A 21742-nucleotide genomic window follows, 5' to 3' on the forward strand; every position below is an offset into this window, starting at 1 on the left:
TTGCGAGTGGTTGCGCATGCTCGAGACCGCTCGCGATGAGAAACTACCAGTCCGCGTTGAGAAAGCTGCAGCTCGAGTAAAAATCTACTCGAGCAGCAGAACAGTACATCTCGCACTGTGCAAGATGCCGTTTTCAAAGATTGCACAGTGCCGGATGCTTGTCCGCACTGTGCAAGCATCGAAAACGACATCTTGCACAGTGCGAACATGCTTCTATGCAGTTCGCGTAGTGCTACGCGTAGCTCGCATAGTGCGAAGTGCGCTTTGCGTAGCGCTACTTCGCGAACTACGCTCACGCCCACCCCTACCCAGTGAGAAGTGGTAAAGGCAAAAATGTTAGTATGCACTACAAGTGACCGCAGTAAATGAGATTTTCTGCAGTCAGCAAGAATGGAGAGAGATTGTCTCAGTTGTCAGGAGGAAGGTATCCAATGGGAGGTCAGTTCAGGGAAATTATGCACTGGGGGCAGCTTGAAGGAAGTAAAGTAAGGCCCGATGTACAAACATACATTGGCAAACCAAGGATGTGCAGTTTGTACATTGTGAAAATGCCCCTTTGCAGTTGCGAAGTCAGTTATTTTGTGAGACACAGGATTTGCAACAGAAAAATGACTGCACTTTAGACCGCTATAATGCTACTGGTCAGGATGGAAAATTGTTGTTTTTTAATTCACCTATTTGCAGATGTTATTAATGTATAACTGTATACTTGTATCTTCATTTGAACATAATATTATATTTGTACTCCTGTGTTATTTATCTTTAATAAAAAAGTATTTAACAAAAAAAAAGGATGGAAAATTGTTAATAGGCAGCATGTTTTTTAGCAGATGCACTGAATTAAGGGGCAGGGGTTGTGACAGGTAAAAGTGTGAAGGTAGAAATTGTGGGTGCTGTGTTCTAATCAGGAGTATGCACGTTTTTGACAGCAAGCAGTAAGTGGGATGCTGCTGGTGCCAATGTACGTGTGTCTGCTGGTAAACATCAGCAACTGTGCTGTGTCAGAATTGCAAATGTTTAGCTGTGTGGCCAGTGGCATTGCCCTGACGTCAGTTAAGTAATTTCCTGCCCTATGATCCAGACACCTCCCAAGAGGCTCAAGCTATATGGGGATGGAGCAAGCATACAGCCATCTGATGTACCAGAGCCACCTAGGGTTGTAAAGGGAGAGCGAAGGCAGAGGGAGAAAATGAGGAAATAAATGAGAGTGAGAGCACAAAAAGAGCGATAGTAAGCGAGAGAAAAAAAGAACTCGTAAGTGTATTTTAACAACACGTTCTTTTTTAAACTGAATAAAAATGATACATCAAGAATTTGGTAATGACCTCTTGTGACAATGTCTGAGCAAATGGCTCATGGAACTGTTAGATACACTGTCATGGCAGTTCAAACTATCTAACAGGCAAGAGCAAGTTGTCTCAAACAGTTTGCAATGAGCCTGTTGCAGAGTCAAGAGTGGAACATGAGTGATATTAGGAATAGCATGTTCTTCCAGTGAATGGTTCCAAAATGACACTGTCACTGCTCAGGTTGTAACTGGCGCATAGGAAACATCAACGTATAAATATACACTTTCCTCTATACCGTATGACCCCGCTACAGACCCCCATTCAAATGACTGTTCCAATGAGGAATGTATACCCACTGTCTTAATGGTTTTATCTTTTGTATTTTAATAATTCTAATGTTTTGAAACTAATTAAATGAAATGATACACTTGTGTTAAGTTATTTGATATCAAATAAGGTTTTATGAAAGGATATATTGTGCATGGCTTTTGCAACAATTTTTATTAATCAACACAAAAACAATTTCCAAAATAATTTCAAAGACTTGTTTTTATATTTACTGAAAATCCAAATTGAATGGTGAAGTCAGATTTTCATTAAATATATTGCAAATGTAGCCTGCAGCTGTCCAGATGTACTTGGCCTGAATGAGATGTGTAAACTGGTGCCTGGGCAGAGACAATGGCCAGGGTGGGGCCATGTGTTTTTTTCCCTTGCAGGAAGACCAGCTGGGTGGAACTAAGTACTTCTTTTACCTCAAAGGGACCTGCCCTGTCACAGCAAATGTTAGATGTCACCTAGAAAGACCCGGCCTTTTGTCCTTCTCGTCAGGCCAGCATTTAACCCAGAGGGAGGAAAGTTACTCCAGAACCTATTCTGAGAGACCATAGAGGAGGGGACTGCTTATTACCCTGCCATATCAATGGGTGGACAAACAGACTCCGCTCAAGGCAAGAAGGTTTTTCTCCATCTTGAATTCTGAGAGTGAGGGACACTCTGATTATTTACAGTAAGGCAAACAAAAAATGAAAAAGGGGTTGGAGTTGCCACAAGCAACCTTTACCCCCATTGGTTAGGGAGTGCCAGGTGTAACTTTCCACCCACTAGCTGGTGCCAGGCATAAATGTGCCATCCCCAGGAACCGTCTTCCGAAAACTTATTAGACCTGCAGAAGACCAGAAGAGAACTGGACATGCCATCTGTGACTCATAGGAGCTCTGAAGGACTGGACATGCTCCCTGTTGTACTCAGAACAGAGCACTCTAGGGATTAGCTGGCTGACCAGTGTGGCAACAGGGACACAACAAGCTGCAAAAGGCATTAATTACCCTTGGAGTACCCAAATGACAATTATCAACTGGACCTGGATTGGGCTTTGATGTTGCCCTTCGCTTGATACCAGGAGAGTCTCCAAATGCTCTCTCGTGAGGTTTTGAGGGCCTTGGGAGCGTTCTCCTAAGGTTGTTGGAGCACCAGAAGAAGGAAGTTGTAAACGCTTGATAACTACCTCTGGCGCTCCAGAGCAGAAAAAAGTATGCAACCAGCAGTTGCACAGCATCAGATTGAATTTCTGCTTCGTCCCGCTCAAGGTACCCAACACCTCAGAAAAAACAGCTAAGCCCCACTTTGAGTTGGGATTTTGAAAATCCTGTTCTACCACTCCCATAGACCAGCAGTTTGTGCTTTTTGGTGCCATTTTCACTTAAACCTTGGGGAAAAAAATCATTAATGGTAATCCTTGTTGGAGTTTTGTCATTTTCGACTAACTGTATGCATAAAATTGTTCTATATAGGATCTACCAACATAGGAGCAGGCTTCTACGTAAGGTCCTCTCTACCCCACTCAGAGGATGATCTGACATGGCAAGTCATTACAGTGAACTTACCACCAAGCAGACAATGCAATATTGCTCAGCACCAAAATAAGAAAGAACTAAAATTTATTTTATGCTTTGACATGTCGAGCTCTCGATTAAACAAAGGCCTCCTGTTTATAAAAGCAACAGGTTGGTCTAGCCCATCATCATTGGTCTGGGATAGAACCACTCCTATGCCTAGCTCAGAGGCATCAGTCTGCACAATGAACTGCTTGGAGTAGTCTGGCGCTTTGAGAATAGGTGCTGCACATGTTGCCCCTTTCAGGGTGTCAAAAACTCTATGACAGTTCGCTGTCAAGTTCACTTTCTTTGGCATCTTCTTGGAGGTAGGTTCTGTGATGGTGGGTGGTGGTCACAATGGACCCATATCCCTTCACAAACCTCCTATAATACCCAGTTAAACCAAGGAATGCCCTGACTTAGGTCTGGGTTGCTGGAGCCTCCCAATCCAGGATTGTCTGGATCTTGGGCTGTACAGGTAGTACTTGGCTCCACCCACAAGGTGGCCCAAGTATACAACAGTTCTCTGCCCTATCGGGCACTTGCATGCCTTGATAGTTCGGCCTGCAGATTGCAGGGCTTGTAAACCTTTCCCAGGTGGACCAGGTGATCCTGCCAGGAGGAGCAAAAGACAGCAATGTCATCAAGATCTGCCTCACTAAAAGTCTCCAACCCAGTAAGGAATTGATTCACCAACCTCTGGAAGGTGGCAGGGGCATTCTTTAAACCAAAGGGCATAACAGTAAATTGATAATGCCCATCAGGTGTGGAGAATGCGTTTTTTTCTTTGGCTCTTGGACCATGCCAATCTGCCAGAACCCGGTAGTTAAATCAAAGGTGTTGAGAGTGTAGTGTAGTTCCTATCATCCCAATAGGCTCTGCGCATTGGAATAATATCTTTAATAGTATAGACCTAGGGCAGAGGTTAACTAGGTCTTCTACCGACGATATTAGACTTAAAGTTTTGTGTTTGCCAGCTAGCTCAGAGTTCACTAGAAACTTTCTCGAATAGGCAAGGAGGATTTTAACCTCCCTGGACAGACAAGAAGGGATTTAGTTTCTGACAACCATAGAACATGACAACTTTGCTCTCCCCTAATCAAGAGTGGATCTCTAGAGTCGTGTGAAAACAAAAGACAACTTATTTTACTCAGTCAGTTCAGTGCATTCTTAGTTTCACCAGATTGTGGAGAAAAGGAAGAGACGGGCGTGTTCAATAAAAGATGTTATTTATTGATCAGTCTCCTTTCTCATACAAGAGAAATGAATCGCTATTATTGCAATACTTGTAGTTAAGTAAAGTGCATACAGTAAAGACAGAATTATAAAATAATACTGTAAAAGCATTGATATGGTTTCTGAGCCATATGATACTTAAAATGGATAAAATAGATACATACATATATACATTTGACTAATCATACTCAACTGGTGCTTCTAACCACGCCTACTCCAGTGTACCTGACCTAAGCCTAATACGTGGGCGGGAGTAGATAAGTAGCAGTTTAAGTTAAGTTTGTTTTGCCAAGGGACTGACTCGAGAATTCTCTGCAAGGGGTTATTCAGTTCTGTACCTTAGATCTAGAATGATGGAGGGCTGGTATCTCTTATCCCAGGTCTTGATATTCCAGCTGCCTGCGAGGGCTGCTTTGAAGCGCCGGAGCTGGATTTCTCAGCAGGAGAAAGGCAGCGTCTCGTTCTCAGCGCGTCAGGAAGGCGGGGCAGCGCCTGTGGGCTTCGCTCTCTGCTGGGCTCCTCGGCACGTCTCGCTGCTCCGATCTCGTCACCACCGCATGTGTTTGCTTAAGGCAATGTCGGTAATATTTATACCTGAAAGGTGCCGAGATTGACGTAAGGATGGACATATATACGTCAATAAGGATGTCATATGAACGGGCTCGTTCGCACATTCTTTTGCTGAAGTTCTCGGTGAAATCAAAACAATGGTTATGGGAATTTCCCAGGTCGCTGTAGGTTTGATTTGTTTTGAGAACTCCGTATGCCTTATCAGGGGCTGGAGGAATATCGCTTGTCTAATTAGATGGCATGCGTTATGACCTAATCAGATAACGCGCTTCTGTGCCGTGGTGTGGCTTAATCAGATAACGGTTTTTGCACCGTTAGATGGCTGCTAGTTAATTATTAACCAGACCAGGGTCAGGAATAGGGGAATCGATACAGTACCTATAGGAATACATCACACCCACTCCACGTAGACTATGTCCATATTTACAAATCTAGGCATAGTGAAACCAGTAGCGTTTGTGTATATCGTACCACCCCAAAATACATTCATATGTATCCTGAAAATTTTGAAACATAATCACATGTACTATCACGTGTACTATATGCACAAGCAGTCTAATAATGCTAAACATATAACGCATATTTCTAAATTCAGCATGAATAAATGCGAAAACCACACATGAAATGGCTCTTAATACAGAAAAAAAGTGCGAGACCATTTCATCACAATCATAAAGTTATGTATAATAGTGCTAGAGGATAGCGAATGTCTCGTGACTACCTAAAATAGAAATTCAGTTCTCTAAGAATAATGTCTACTTTAAGCAGAAGATAAGTGTCCCAAAAAATCATAAATATTTTGGAATTTGGGGAAAAAAGGTTCTTGCAGTCTGAACAAACTGATGAAAAAATTGTTCATATCGCTTTTTGAGAAGTTGAAGGCCAAATTCAGCATGTAGGGAACTCCAAGTGCTATTTTGCTCAAAGTTATTCCTGCTGCTCTGGTGAAAACATCATATCATTTAGACTGTTGAAAAAACTGTCAACAGCTTCTTGCGTAAGTTCCACTAATTCGGAAAAGGTTGTTACCATGCATTCATGAGCCTGAGCATGATTGCCTCCATTGATGTTTTGATCAGCATAGCTGACTGAAGGTCGTACCTGATCGATGCTGCTTTCATCTTGTGCTTCACTACCCCTCAATCGTAGTGGTGAAGTCTCCACGAATGCCGTCATCAGGATTGGTAGCCGCTGGGGACAGCACAATGCATGAGCCGTTACCGGACCCAACAAGGTATCTGCGTCCATTGGCACATCCGATTGTAGTGCCAGACAGGTGTCCAACACGCATTCTTCGCCGCATAGCAAGCACCTTAATACAGGCATAACACAACTTTGCCACATTGGTCTAAATGAAAGAGACCAAGTCATGTTCAGGTCCCGAAGCCGTGCTAGTCCAAGGACTTTAGTTATGCGGTCCCGGTAGCCAATGGCTAGGATCATTTCTTCCCTTGTCGCAGGTGTTTTGTCTGTGACATGGTTTGCCATAGCGGAATAACAGGATCAAAAATAGAATACCCGCTACTAGTCCCAAAAGGAGTGGAAGTCCGCCAAAAATGGAATGGACAAAGTCTGGAAAAATACCCAGGATGGCTTTAAATGGAGTTAAAGCCCCCGAAAACACTGCTTTAAATACACTGGAGACACCAGTGGTATCAGAAATATTTAAGATTTCGTTCAGTATTTCTGCGAAATGTATGGGGGAATTAGTTGATAATAATGAATGAATCTCTTCTGTTGTCCTTGCAACTTGGAGATCATACGTTTCTTTTGATGACGTGAGCCTGGTCGGCGTCTGTAGGAGCACAGTCTTCATTCTGCTTAAAGTATCTATTCGAATAGAAGCAATTTTCAAATCTGGCCATAACCTTGCCTCCCTGTCTGGAGAATCGTTAGGGAACAATACTCGTTCACAGCACATGACCTTCCTAGTCACGGTTATGAGATAAGGTTTTCCGGGCAGCAAACTACAACATCTGCGATCTACTATTAGAATGTAACTCCCGTTTGAGAGTCTCCTAAAGAATGGTTCTATTCGTGTTGCAGGTGTGCCTAGCTGGTAACATGAAAGGTTATTTGAAGTCCCTTCACAGGCTCCATGCAAACTAATACCCTGACACAGAAGTGTACCGCTTAGTGATCTTGCACAATTATCGCCACTGAGAAACACTTCCTTGCCTTTATTACTGACACATTCGTGTGTATAGGGCAAGTTCCATATTGACTTAATGTATCCTTTACCCAACCTTTCATACTGGCCTGCCTGTATATATTTTTGGCAGAATTGAAACTGGAAAGTAGTTATCGGAATATTTATTATTCCATGTATTATCCATTCAATGACAGGTCGTTCTGACATTGTCAATGGTAATCTCTCAAGTTTTTCAATGCACAGAATTGTATAGTCAGCACCCTTCTGTGCCAAACTGATTTGTTTATCAGTAAGGTTAAAGATATTAAATATTGACGTTGTGTTGATTAAACGCCAAGGCACATAGCCAGAACGCAGATTTTGTAACGTCCAGCCAAGCTGTACAATAGAACGCAATTGGGACTGACCGTGTTGTAACATCAGTAAGTCTTGCGATATTATATCGATTGCTGAAGACACAATGCTGTCCAGAGAATATATTCTGGAGGACAGAGTCATTAACCCATTGTCCACCACAGAAAGTGATTTTTCCAAATTAATACGGTCAATTTCCCGTATTTTTTCTGCTGTCTCAATTTGAGTTACTTTCCAAACTTCGTTATAAGCTGCATATATAGAGGCCGCTATGAAACGTTTTTGACGCTGTTTGCGTGGTCCCAATATGAAATCACGCAAGTCAGCACCTTCTGTAAGTAAAGTTAGGTGTTGCTTAATTTCAGCCAGTGTGGACGTTTGTAGCCATTGAAGGCAGAGCTTGCCCACGCTGTAGGTGGTTACTATCCCTGGATGTTGTCTTTGGGAATATCTAGGGTCTGGCCTAGTCAATGTGAACCCCTGTTTTTTGTTCAGGAATCTGTCTTGACAGTTATTTGTATCTGTGGGCCAGATCAACCATTTTTTCCATTCTGGATGTGTTCTGTTTTGGTTTAATATATGGTTTACGTCTATCTCAACATCTATAGAGCTATTACTGTTCATTGTTGGCTTTGGAATAGACGGTTTGTTCAAATCTTTGATTTTGGCTAAGCCAAGACAGGTAGTTTGTTGAATAGTGTCGTTCAAAAATATAATTTGTTCTGGGATCATGCAGGCTCTGAACAATGATTCTATACCTTGTACTTGCCAATCTCTTGTACCCCAAACAGTTTTTGCTTCAATATTATTGTTCCAGAAATCAAACCCAAATGTATTAATTTGTTCAAAGAATGAATCGGAATATATCAATTTTGTGTTTGTAAGCATGGTCTTCATACTTGTCTTATTTGACAATTTGAAATAAAATGTTTCTGCATTACTCGTGTTAAACCCTGAAAAGTATGAATATTTATCATAAAATGTTTTTGAGCTGTCTTTTGGAGGAGTAGCACAATGTTCCCATTGGTTATAATTTAAAACATTTCTAGGTTGAGCAGATTTATGTAGATAATGGTTACCATAGTGGTTGTAGCAGAACATCTGATCATAATTAGACGAACCCTGCAAATAATCATGTTCTGTAAATTTAGCAGACATCACAAGATCAGACATCATATCATTAATACTTTCAAAGTCCCAATCATCAGCAAATGAGCTCGGTTTTACAAAGTCACTCAATGAGATCTTGAATTGGTGTGGATACTTCAGGATTTCAACCGGACCATAGATTTCATAATCAGTTTTGTCCCATGCTACACCGCCTGGTATAGGATTGGCTGTGAAGTTCACTGAAGAAAGTTCTCTTTTCTCGATGTGTGAAGATGTGTGTGGTTTAAGGACCAAGTTGATTTTCTGGCTTGCTGTGTCCATTTTAGCATATTTTCCTTCAATGAAATGTCCCAAGCATAGTACCATGATGAGCCAAAGAATGAGGATAAATGCACCGAAGGCCACCCAAAATTCAATCCATGGAGAAATCAGATAGGTTTCTTTCAGCTGTTGAAAAAGTTCCTTAGCTTTGTCTTTAAAAGTTTTTGTTGGTGGCTGTTTCTTTGCTTCACTCAGGTCTTCAGATGAATCATCGAAGTTGATGAAGTAGCCGGATGCTGTTCTGTCAATTGTTCCAATTGTTTTTGGATTTTGCTTTGTTTCATTAGCAAAGTCTGCAGTTACATCATCATAGGTTGTTGTTTCTTGATGAAAAGTTTTAATTTGGGTTTTAAGAGGTTCAAGTTCCATTGCTTTGTTGTATAGTCCTTGTTGATTCACTGTAGATTTTCCAAATGTGATCAGTCTTCCAGTTTGAGCCTCTGAATTCGTAGCAAACATTGGTGTTCTGCTACTTCTTGGGAGTCCACTTGGCCTACTGTTTGTTATCGGCCACATGATTGTGGTTTAACCAGGTCGATGGATACAACTCGGTTCTCCTTTTTACCAGCAAGGGGCGGTAGTACTATTGATCTTGTCCCGTTGACAGACAAGACAGGAACTGCTTTTCTGTAAGAAGGCCCAAATTCCTTCTTTACCGCGATCTTCTCTCTGACTAGATCCCCGACTTTTGGAATCCAGACAGGCCTTGCTGGGACAGGTGGTTTCTCTTCAGTGGTTGTTGGCTGTTGTTTCAACTTTATGTTGCTCAGGTCTTTTCTTGTTTCATTTAAGTCCTGTAAAATAGCCAAACGATCTTTGATATCAAAGCTTTTGTCTTTAACCACTGAAGTCTGACTATCAAGATATTGGATCATCATTCTAGTCCCGAACAATAGTTCGTACGGACTGAACCCTTTCAGAGAATTCCTTGGCAGGTTATTTAGACTACGTTGGACACTTATTAAATGTTTGACCCACCCAGCTCCCGAACCTAATACCTTTTCCGTTATAGATTGCTCTATGTCTTGGTTTTTTCTTTACACCATCCCGTATCCCTCAGCAAGGAAGTGAGAAGAGTCCCGCTATGCTATGCTCATTTGGCCATGCTTCCCCATAAGCTTGAGGGCTAAAGGGAATACATTATTCATAACGTAGCATGCTTCTAGCGTATATGCCATTATAGACTCGCAAAATCCTTTTATAACAGTACAGACGTCAGCCGAGCGCTGGGGTCTACATTATAAGTGAAAATTAGTCTTTTTATGTTAATATAACGTTTTTTCGTGATGGGTACTTTCTTATTGTTGTTGTTTTTCTGGAGCGAAGTGCCATGGCAATAGTCCTCCTCGCTCGCCACTGCGATCTCTATTGCAGTCTGGGCAGTTTTTTACAAAAATGTGATGATGCAGGCTCATGCCTGGCCACCAGTACACTGATTGTAATTCTTCCAGAGAATCTTTTAGCTTAAGGTGTCTGAGACCCTCACCCATATGTGTGTCTGCTATTAACAAGCCTCTCCTGTCCGTGTTTGGAATTACTCTATCCCCCACTCCAGGGATTCGAGCAAAAGGGACTGAGTTTGCATCGATTATGTATGTATAATTGAGTGGATAATTGATCGGTAGTGCTGAACAGTCGCCTTTTGATGACGTTTTCACCGCCAGCACAGTTTCACCGTCAATGTATTTTACTGCACGCTTTTTTGTAGCTACGGAAGCCGATTTTGTTGCTTCCGCTGTGGCTGTCTCAGCCAATGAATTCCCTGCAACGTGAACGCCATCACGCTGATGACTCAGTGAATGTATCACGTGAGTTTTTGGTAGTTCTTTCTTTAAAAGAACTAATTGTTCCCAAAGCGCTTTCTGCTTTATTGTGGCACCTGTGTCATCTTTGTAACCGTTCTGAGTCCATTTCTTTAAGTCGTTATTGTATGATTTGACGCAGTAATACGAATCGCACACTATGTGTGTCGGGAATTCGCGATCGGCATTATCTAGCGCCATTTTTAACGCTATTATTTCAGTTTGTTGTTCTGAATTATTTTCCACTGAGTGTGTTTTTGTAAGTAGAGGTCTTAATTTGCCTCCGCGCCACACTTCTTTTACAATTTCGCACGTGGCGTTGTAAGCCAGCTCTCCCCAAACTGAGGGTTGAGCATGTCCGTCTGTATATATTACACAGGCGTATTGTCGTAAAGGCAGAATGTCGATTGGCAGAGGGTATTCTCTCTCATATTTTAGAAATTTTAATTCTTTCATTTCCGGGTCAAAATAGTATTTTACTTTGTCTGTAGCAACAGAATTTACCCATTGTATCCATTCTGGATTTAGTGCAGTTGTCGGTAAATTACATGGTGTTGTTAATGCCTCAAAAGCTGATTCTGCTGTTATGTCCTTTGCTACAGCTGTTTGAACCGCATGAACAATGCTTTCCTTAATGCTGAACCTTTTTTCAGCTTCTGTGTACAAATGTGATTTGTATGCTATTGGTACCTTCTCTCCCTCATTAGAGGTCAGGTATGTGAATCCGCATCTTCCTGGGATGACTCGAATCACAAGGTTGCATGTGTTGTCACGTGTTTGTAATTTTGTTTTAATTAACATATCTGTTTGTAAAGATCTCAAAATTTCTGTGTGTTTTTGAGTCCAGTTGATTCTTTTAAAATCTGGTTTTATTAGATCATAGAGAGGTTTAATTCTCTCTGCATAATTTATAATGCAAGTTCTTCCGAAATTTAGGAAGCCTAAAATTGATTGCAAGTTTTTCAGTGTTCTAGGTGCTTGGATTACAGCACATTTCTCTAGGAAATTGTCAGCCAGGCTTTTGCCTTCACTTGATAGTTCATATCCTAAAAACAGGACTGTTAGATGGGCAATTCTTGACTTTTTAAAGTTGAATTTGTAACCCTCTGCTGCGAACCCAAGTATTATGGTGTTCACTCTCTTCAAGTGAGTATCCAAGTCATCATCTGTTAGATAGATGTCGTCGACATAAGATAATGCCTCGTCATCATATGTTTGTAGTAATTCAGTTACTCTCGCTGAGAATAATCCTGGGCTGTTCTTGAACCCCTGGGGCAAACGACAGAATTTTTTTTGCGTGCCATTTATTGAGAACGCCGTCAAATATCTGTTATCTGGTGCTATATTTTGACAAAAGAATCCATTAGAAATGTCTAATGTGGTTTTGTATTTTTTGCGCACTATGTTATTCATTAGTGCAGCACTATGCGAGTTTTGTACTGCAAATGTTTTGCAACATGAGTTAAGGTGTCTGTAGTCCAAAACTAGACGATATGAATTGGAATATGGTTTGAGAAGGCAGGCATAATTATTTCTTCGCCATGTGGGCACTCCCTGACAAACTCTGGAGGCCAGTCTCGTTCAGCTAGAAGGATGTCATAGCCCTTGGAGAGATTATCCCAAAATAGACCCCTTATTTTTCTAGTCTTATCCCCCTCTATACGCAATGTTATTTCATATATTTTATGAGGTTTGCTAACTCTGGTATCTGCAGTTTCCACCTGAATGTATTCATTCGTGTCCACTGTCTCCAGATGATTCATGAGGACTTTGCAAGCTATGCTCACTTCTGCTGCGCTGTCTAGCATTGTCTGAGCCCATTCTCCGTTTTTCAGTTGTGTCCTCAGTATTCTCGGCATTGTTGATTACTTTAATACTGGCTACCTTCTTTTTTGGAAATTGTAATTTATTATTCAGATGAGCAGGTTCTTTGTCTTTGGACTTGACGTGCTCTTCCCTGTGTTCTGATCGTCCTCTTCTTTCCGATTTCTGCGAGGAAGTCTGAAAAGATTGAGAGGGACGTTTATCAATATCTTGATATCTATCAGGTTTTTTTATATTTTCCCTATTTCTAAGGTTGTATTGTTTTACAGAGGGCTCCCTTTGGGGAGACTTGCATCCTTGATCAGGAGATCTTTCTCTCCGCCGAGGAGACCTTCCTCTGGACTGGAATCTTTTTTCTTTAGGATTGGATTGTTTATTTCCATCCCAGCTCTTTTTTTGATTGTTTAAATTATTTTTTATAAATACCTTTTCAGGACTTTCAACTAGTTGGGGTTTCACTGGTATTCCACCCAAACTATCTCTTCCTAGTTCTTCACAGGATTTTTCTATGATTCTGGCAATTTCAGATGGTTGGTCTGCTATATTTGTCTCTTTTAACCTCTGGCGAATCGCCACATTTGCTGCTTCTCCCTTTATGTTGGCTAATAATATTGCAGAGACCTGCTTGAAATCTTTCAATAGTTTCATACCGAGAGTTAAGGCGGGTTCTGGACCGTATTCATCTTGAATCTGTTTTAGCACATCTGGTATTACTGACATGGATGGTACACCATGTGTTTTTGTGTAAATGGAAGCAAAGACTGTTCCCCAAGTGTCACAGTCCTCCACATGTGGTGCGATTCCCATTGGAAGTACCGCCTCTATTTGAGTGATTTTTTGTGCTAGCCAGAAGGGAATTTGTTCCCGTTTTGCGGGTACTTTACCTAGACAGGACTGCATGTTCTGTGGTGTAATTTTATTTGTGTTCCCCTGATGAGTGGTCAGCTGTGGAATTTTAATTGCTGGTTGGATTGTTGAAGTCCGCATTACATATTGGACTAATTGTCTATGTATTTTTATTAATTGTTTTAGCTGTGCTAAAAGATCTGGTGCAGGCATTTCTTCAATGTCTGGATGTGGTGTGTATCCGGCTAGGACCGGCCACGTTGCTCCTGGTCTACCTAGTGGACCGAGCCTGGTGATGTGATTATTATGTTTTAGGGCGCCATGAAACAAGAGCAGGTGCTCTTGGAATTTGAGTGGTATTTCCACTTCCTCAAAAGGAGTGTACTCACTAGGAGGATTCCTCTATTTTGTAATAGTGGAAGTCCTTTGTTACAGCGTTTGCTGCTGGAAAGTTTATCCATGAATAGAATACCTCTGTCTGCCGATATTCGTGTGCCTCAATTACGAATATGACTGTACCACCTCTTGGTGTCAGTCCATTTTCTATAAGTTTTAGGGTTATAGATTTCCTTATGTTGACCGGGATGAGTATTGCATCTGGGTCATTTTCCAGCAGAGTATTGTCTGCTACTAGGAGTTCAGCTGCTAGTCTAACTGTCTCCCTTTCTTCTTCACTTTCTGTCATTTTACTGACAGGAAGGTTATTCTGTTTGTTAGCAGATCAGGTTTCTATGGAAACAAAGATTAGATGCACAATATTTTGGAACAGTGTATCCTTCAACGTTGAATAAACCAAGAACCATACATAGGAGTCTCCTCCTGCGAGGTTTGGCGGATATGACCTTTCACCCACTCCAGACGTCTTTGGAGTATTATGGGAAAAAAGGGGTTCTGTGTGAAAAAGCACGACTGAGTTACTCTAATGTCTTGCGTTAGTTTTATCGCCTATCCAAACGTTGGGCGCCATGTAGTGTAGTTCCTATCATCCCAATAGGCTCTGCGCATTGGAATAATATCTTCAATAGTATAGACCTAGGGCAGAGGTTTACTAGGTCTTCTACCGACGATATTAGACTTAAAGTTTTGTGTTTGCCAGCTAGCTCAGAGTTCACTAGAAACTTTCTCGAATAGGCAAGGAGGATTTTAACCTCCCTGGATAGACAAGAAGGGATTTAGTTTCTGACAACCATAGAACATGACAACTTTGCTCTCCCCTAATCAAGAGTGTATCTCTAGAGTCGTGTGAAAACAAAAGACAACTTATTTTACTCAGTCAGTTCAGTGCATTCTTAGTTTCACCAGATTGTAGAGAAAAGGAAGAGACGGGCGTGTTCAATAAAAGATGTTATTTATTGATCAGTCTCCTTTCTCATACAAGAGAAATGAATCGCTATTATTGCAATACTTGTAGTTAAGTAAAGTGCATACAGTAAAGACAGAATTATAAAATAATACTGTAAAAGCATTGATATGGTTTCTGAGCCATATGATACTTAAAATGGATAAAATAGATACATACATATATACATTTGACTAATCATACTCAACTGGTGCTTCTAACCACGCCTACCCCAGTGTACCTGACCTAAGCTTAATACGTGGGCGGGAGTAGATAAGTAGCAGTTTAAGTGAAGTTTGTTTTGCCAAGGGACTGACTCGAGAATTCTCTGCAAGGGGTTATTCAGTTCTGTACCTTAGATCTAGAATGATGGAGGGCTGGTATCTCTTATCCCAGGTCTTGATATTCCAGCTGCCTGCGAGGGCTGCTTGGAAGCACCGGAGCTGGATTTCTCAGCAGGAGAAAGGCAGCGTCTCGTTCTCAGCGCGTCAGGAAGGCGGGGCAGCGCCTGTGGGCTTCGCTCTCTGCTGGGCTCCTCGGCACGTCTCGCTGCTCCGATCTCGTCACCACCGCATGTGTTTGCTTAAGGCAATGTCGGTAATATTTATACCTGAAAGGTGCCGAGATTGACGTAAGACGTTTTGACAGGCAAGCTGTCCCAAGTGTCCACATCATGGGTACACCAGGATGTCTGGCCAGTGGTCAAAGAGAAGAGCCCGGCATACTGCACCAGGACATGCCCACAATCAGCCTGCTGTTGGGCACTGAGGGTTTCTGAATAGATAACTCCATCAACTGACCCATCTTGTGGACTTCAAAGAAAGGTGGTCAGGGAAAGGTTCACTAACTGTATCCTGATTTTCATCAGTGACCGACAACATGGACACATCAGCACTGTCACAAACATGTTTCAGGCTTTTCACATGGATCATCCTCTTGGGCTGTCTGCTAGTGCCCAGGTCTACCAAGTAGGTGACCTCACTTTTTCCTACTAGAATAGGGTAAGGACCACTCTATTTGTCCTGCAGGGAGTTTGGTGCCATAGGCTCAAAAACCCACACCTTCTGTCATGGTTGGAACTCCACCAGTGCGGCCTTTTGGTCGTACCACAGCTTCTGGAGCAGTTGGCTGGCCTAAAGATTTTTGGATGCCTTTTCCATGTACTGTGCCAGCCTGAAACTCAGGCATGGTACATAGCCCACCACATCTTGTTTAGGCTCATGGAGAGCCTCTCCCAACCTTCTACAAGAGAGGGTGATCCCCTCACAGGATGACCAAACATAAGTTCAAAGGGGGAAACCCCTACTCCCTTCTGAGGCACTTCCCTATAGGCAAAAAAAAGGCATGGCATGAGGACATCCTATTTCCTTTTGAGTTTTGCAGGGAGCCCCATGATCATGCCCTGCAATGTCTTGTTGAATCTCGCGACAAGACCACTGGTTACTAAGTGGTAAGGTGTAGTGAATCTGTAGTTCACTTCACACTCATCCCACATGTGTTTCAGGGATGAAGACATGAAGTTGGTACCTGTGTCTGACACCACATCCTTAGGAAACCCTAACTTGGTAAAGATACCAATGAGGGATTTAGCTACTATAGGGGCTGTGGTAGTCCTAAAAGGGGTTTGCCTCAGGATATCTGGTAGCATTATCCGGCAGCTACTACTAGTATGTACTGGTTTCCTGAAGCAGCGGCTGGCTCAAGTGGACCCACTATGTCCACACCAACCCTTTCAAAGGGAGCCCCAACCACTGGTGGTGGAATTAAGGGGGCCTTTGGGTGTCCAACTGTTTTGCCACTGGCCATACAAGTGACACAGGAGCTGACAAACTCCTTCACTTTCTATGACATCTGGGGCTAGTAGAAATAGCAGACAACCCTTTCCCAAGTTTTAGTCTGGCCCATGTGGCCAGCCAGGGGAATGTCATGGGCCAATATTAATAAGAACTCCCTATACAGTTGAGGCGCTACCACTCTTAACCAGGTTTAAGGTCTCTGGCCTCAGTGTACAGGAGTCCTTCCTCCCAATAGATCAAGTGGGAGCCACAGACATCTCCCTGTTCCTGTGCAGCAACTTGCTGTTGGAAGCTCTCAAGATTGGGACAGGCTTGCTGTACAAGGCACAGCTGTTCCCTAGAGGGTTGGGCCATCCTTTGAAGCTCCAACACTTCTTTTTCACCCTGTCAAGTTTGTGCTCATATCTTCACACTATCTCAGGGATTTTCAACATGGCTGCATAGGGTTTCAGTTCTACCTCAACCCATGCTGAGGTCTCCAGGTCATTTCCAAGCAGACAGGCAGCTGGAAATTTTGGAGGGACCACTACCTGCTTCAGGCCAGCAACCCCTCCACCCCCAGTCTAATGTCACCATGGCCATGGAATGGTCTGTTGTGACACTGTCAGCGTTGGTGATTGGACAGGTTTTTCAGTCAGGTATCATCCTGGGGAAACCAGTATCTCTCACCATAGTGACACTGGCACCTGTATACCTCAGGGCTTCTATCCTAGTCCCATTAACTAAGGGATATTAGGTTAGACGGCCAGACAGCTAAAGTGGCGTACTCACCACCCCCTTCAGAAACTATAGCGGCTTTAGTGTAAACCCTGATTTGCTCTAGGCACACTCATGATCCCATCCTGAGATTTACCACACCAGTGCTAACTGGTGGTGGACTAGGGGCATTTCTGTTAGGATAGGCAGAATCTCCAGTTTGGTGTCCAACCTTCTTACAGGTGCGACACCAGACCTTTAGGGCAGAGGTCTTCAAACTTTTGTCGACTGAGCTCCCCATCTAAACCTTTTTACACGTCGAGCCCCCCCACCACTACCAGCTGACAAAAACGTTCTGGAAGCTGGTACTCTGCATCACTGATGGCCATTCCCTCCTGCAGAGCCCAAGTCGTAGAGGGCAAATTATATTATATAAAGTAAGAGTGTTTAGTAAACTGAAGTTTTTGTACTGCTTGTGCTTATTATAAAGTTCATTTGAAAATTCTCCAAGAAAACATTAGGCCCAAAAAATTATATTTGTGCTTTATTTTTCACATAGAACAAAATTTAGGATAGATTAGTAAAAACACTCCCAAAACACAGTGAGGGGTGTGCTTGTTTTTCTCCACAGAGACAGTCAATGTGTGGATGGATTCTTGCTTCTGCCATCCTTAGGTTGTGCTCCACTTCCAATCTTGAGCAGTATCAGGAAACAGGAGTGCTCACAAAATTTTGTAATATATTTTTGCTGTTTTATATAGCGCGAACATGACCCATAGGTTTTGGAGCGCCTTATAGGAGCATCTTTTACATTACACAAGCAGACATTCATTTTGTTTAAGCACAGGGAGATTAAGTGATTTGCCCAGAATCACAGGATGTTTAACACACACCAAGAATTGAACCTGGTTCCCCAGCTCCACAGTCTTCTGTTGCCCCAGCTCCACAGTCTGGCTGTTGCGCCACATCCTTGCCCCTATACAAGATATCAGAAAAAGGGGTTCCACGAAGCATGCTTTCTGACACAACTAAAAAACCGTGAGTATGGCCAGATGTTGCCGTGCCACTAGGAGGACAGCCACAGTTTTCCAGAAAGGCATAGGGGACATTTACATCATACACATGTGATATAAGTGATTCAAGAGGATATATACATATTTATTCTCTAGCATGCATCAAGAGTCAATTTGTTAGCATAGTTGGCTTAGAAAGAAGATCACCTTTTAAAGTTTCAGAAATAACTGCACAAGAAAGCATTTAAATTTGGTCTAAGAAAGAAGTGAGGACAGATGGTAGGCATACTTCACAATATTTGTTATACTAGGCTTGTGTACTCCGCTGTAGGGTTTGGAACATGTTAAATAAGCACCAGCGACTTTAATCAAGGTCAAATTCCTTTTTCGTAAGTCACTGGTAAATTAAGTGATTTTGCCCAGAATCACATAATGTTGAGCCGATGCCAGGACCCGAACCTGGCTCCCCAGAACCAAAGTCAGCACCTATGGCATTATCTCCAAATCCTCTCCGCCTTGAAGCCTCCAACGTTCCCACTAGTAGTGGGATGAAGGGGAAATGAGCAACGCTTTAAAATAATAAAACAAAAAGCTCTTCACTCTGACCTGCCAGAGAATGGAATCTTCAGGAAAGATACTACCATTTTATATTCCTTGCAGTAAAATGCAGTATCTGCCAGGGTACAAACTAGGATAACCTTGAGGGGGAAGGATTCAAGAGCGAGGCGAACGGCAGCAACCAGATGTCAAATTCAGCAACCACTAGGCAAAAAGCAACAGTGAAGAAGTGCTGTTTCATTACCGAAGTTGAAGTATTTTGCAACTTTATGTATACAAAATTTGCGGCACTCCCTGTCATCTCTCCTGCTGTCCTGTTCAATGGAGGAACATCAGTGCTGATGTCAAAGCAGTGCTCTGCTGTAGGAACTACATGCTGATTGGCGGTTCTGGATGACTACTCCAATCAGAGAGCCCTAACTCAAGATGGGGGTAGGAAAACAGACAGCAAATATACTTCTGACATGGAAAGCAACCAGGGGTGCAACTAGACCCGAACTTCGGGGGTCGGGGGGGCTAAGACTTCCAGCCAGAGCTGGCCCTATCACTGGTCGCCCAAGGTGCAACAGAATTTTTGAGTGTCTTCTTTCCCATTTCCTCCTTCTCCATGAATTCCCTCACTACCACTCGCCAACAATGCACCTCATCTCTCTACAGCCACTTTCTGACCAACATTTCACTTTTTTATAGGGCTAAAGTAGTTCACTAACACTCAGTTCTGTGATCTGCATGGTACACATTTTTTGTAGCAGGCACATTAGCCCCCTGCACTGTGTGGGTGACAGGAGTGCCCATGTGAGTGCACGGTGAATGATGCAACAGTGTGAGAGTAGGGTGAGAGGAGTGGCTGTAGGGTGAGTGAGGTGACCATTTGGGTGCAGATGTAAGTGCAGAGTGGGACAAATGAATGTATGGTTAGTGATGGGTTTGTTTGAGTGAGATTGAAGAGTGAGGAGTGAGGGGGACAGGTGAGTAAAGTGTCACATGAGCAGGATGAGTAGTGTGCTCGTGTGACTGCAGGGTGAGGTAGAGGGTGAACAGCGCAAGAGCATTGTGAGTGCAGAGTGATCACTGTGAGTGCAGAGTGAGCGGTGTGTTCATGTGACCGCAGGGTAAGTGGAGGGAGAACGATGTGATTTCATGGTGAGTGGCATAGTGCAGCGTGGTCACTGAGTGCAGGGTGAGCAGGTGGTGTGAGTGCATGGTGATCAGTGTGAGTACATTGTGATCCCTGTGAGTGCAGGATGAGTGTGAAAGTGAAGAGCGAGAGTGAGGCGTGAGTTGTCTGAATGCAGGTTGCATTCCCAGACACAGCTAAACATGTAGCCCTGCCCCTTTACCTGCGACATGGAAACAGTAGTAAAGGTCAAACAAAAGCCTGAACAAAAAAACACTACATAAAAAGAAAAAAATTACTTTATTTTCGGTTTTCTCTAAAGGGATTCTGTTAAGCCTAAAATCATGCCTTTTATGACAGGAGCATAGGAAGTTATGAATGCCATTCAAATGTAACAGGAAAGTTTCAATGGTTCGCTATCAATATCTCAGTTTTCGGTTCAGACTTGCCCCAAGCATATTTAAAATAACCTGAACAGTTTAGCACCCTTTAACCATTCTGAAATTCCCTATCAAGGCAGCATAAAACAGGTCGCACTCGGGATGTGCATTTTTTGCTCCTTTCTTTTTCCTATTTTCTGCTTTGTGGTGCCCTTTTGTGCTATTTGTACCCTTCTTTGAGCTTTTTCTACTAGTTTGGCTCTTTGTGCTCCGTTCCCAAGATATGCATGTGTTGCACATGGTCTTTAAAGACCTGTGAAAAGCTCGGGCGTGCGGGAGATAACACTCCAGACACTGCCCAGACGAGTCCCCAACAGCCCATGCTGCAGCAGCTGCTCGGACTGAGACACACGAAGCCTAATGGGCCTGGAAGGAACAATAGAAGTTTAAGGGGTGGGGTGGAGTATGCGGCCCCCCTGAGGGGATGCTACGCCCCTCCAGGGGGGCGCGCCCCACAGTTTGAAGACGTATGCTTTAGGGGATCAAAACTTTTATCCTTATATCCACCAGTGGGCTGGGAAAACTCCTGGGACCCACCCCCCTGAACCGGTTTTGGGGGCCTTTAGAAGACCCTGTTTTTATCTGGGGGTGGGGGACACCCCCTTTCCCAAGGGAGGTTTTGTACCCCCCTGTTGGACAGGCCTCGTGGCCAGGCTGTCCCCTCCCCGCATGGCGGGTCGCGGACCCCTGCTCCTCCTGCTCCCCGGACAAGAACCACCCCCGCAGCCCGCCGGGGCAACCTCCGGCCCTTCCCCGACGGAACCGGCCCTTCCCCGACGGAACCCTGGCTCCTGAACACCACCGTATCGGCTGGCCCGGGTCCTTTCCAGAACCCCTGTCCCCGGCCCAGCCGCCATTTTGGACCCTACTCGACCAGGCCTCGTGGCCTCGGGTCGACCTCGGCCTCGGGCCCAGCCAGGCCCCGACATCGAGGCACCACCATCCACCCAGGGGGTAAAGAGACCACTTGGCAGGTCAATGGGAGAAGGAGTGTCAACGGCTCCCCTCCGCCAGGTGTCGATCGCCCCAGCCTCCCTGGGTGCTGGCTCCACCCCCCTGCTGGGTGTCTGGACTCCCTCATCCCGGACCCCCCGACCTCCAAGTGCGAGGGTCCGGACATCATAGGGCGCCAGGCCTATAACTGGGGCAGCTCCAGAGCAGGAGGTAGTTGTATCCTGGAGTCGAGAGACACCGAGACGAACTCATCTTGAAGGCCTGCTGGCGCTGCCGCGGCTCATCCTTTCGTGAACCATCTTGAAGGCCTGCTGGCGCTGCCGCGGCTCATCCTTTCGTGAACCATCTTGAAGGCCTGCTGGCGCTGCCGCGGCTCATCCTTTCGTGAACCATCTTGAAGGCCTGCTGGCGCTGCCGCGGCTCATCCTTTCGTGAACCATCTTGAAGG

General features: G+C 43.8%; 1 protein-coding gene across 2 annotated transcripts in view; it reads right to left on the reverse strand.

Moving 5' to 3' along the window:
• Window positions 1–21742, reverse strand: part of BSDC1 (BSD domain containing 1) — a 257488-nt gene that overhangs the window by 156568 nt on the left and 79178 nt on the right. The window lies entirely within an intron of this gene.

This window comes from Lissotriton helveticus, chromosome 3_1 (assembly GCF_964261635.1).
Source record: "Lissotriton helveticus chromosome 3_1, aLisHel1.1, whole genome shotgun sequence".
In the NCBI taxonomy this organism is placed as follows: domain Eukaryota; kingdom Metazoa; phylum Chordata; class Amphibia; order Caudata; family Salamandridae; genus Lissotriton; species Lissotriton helveticus.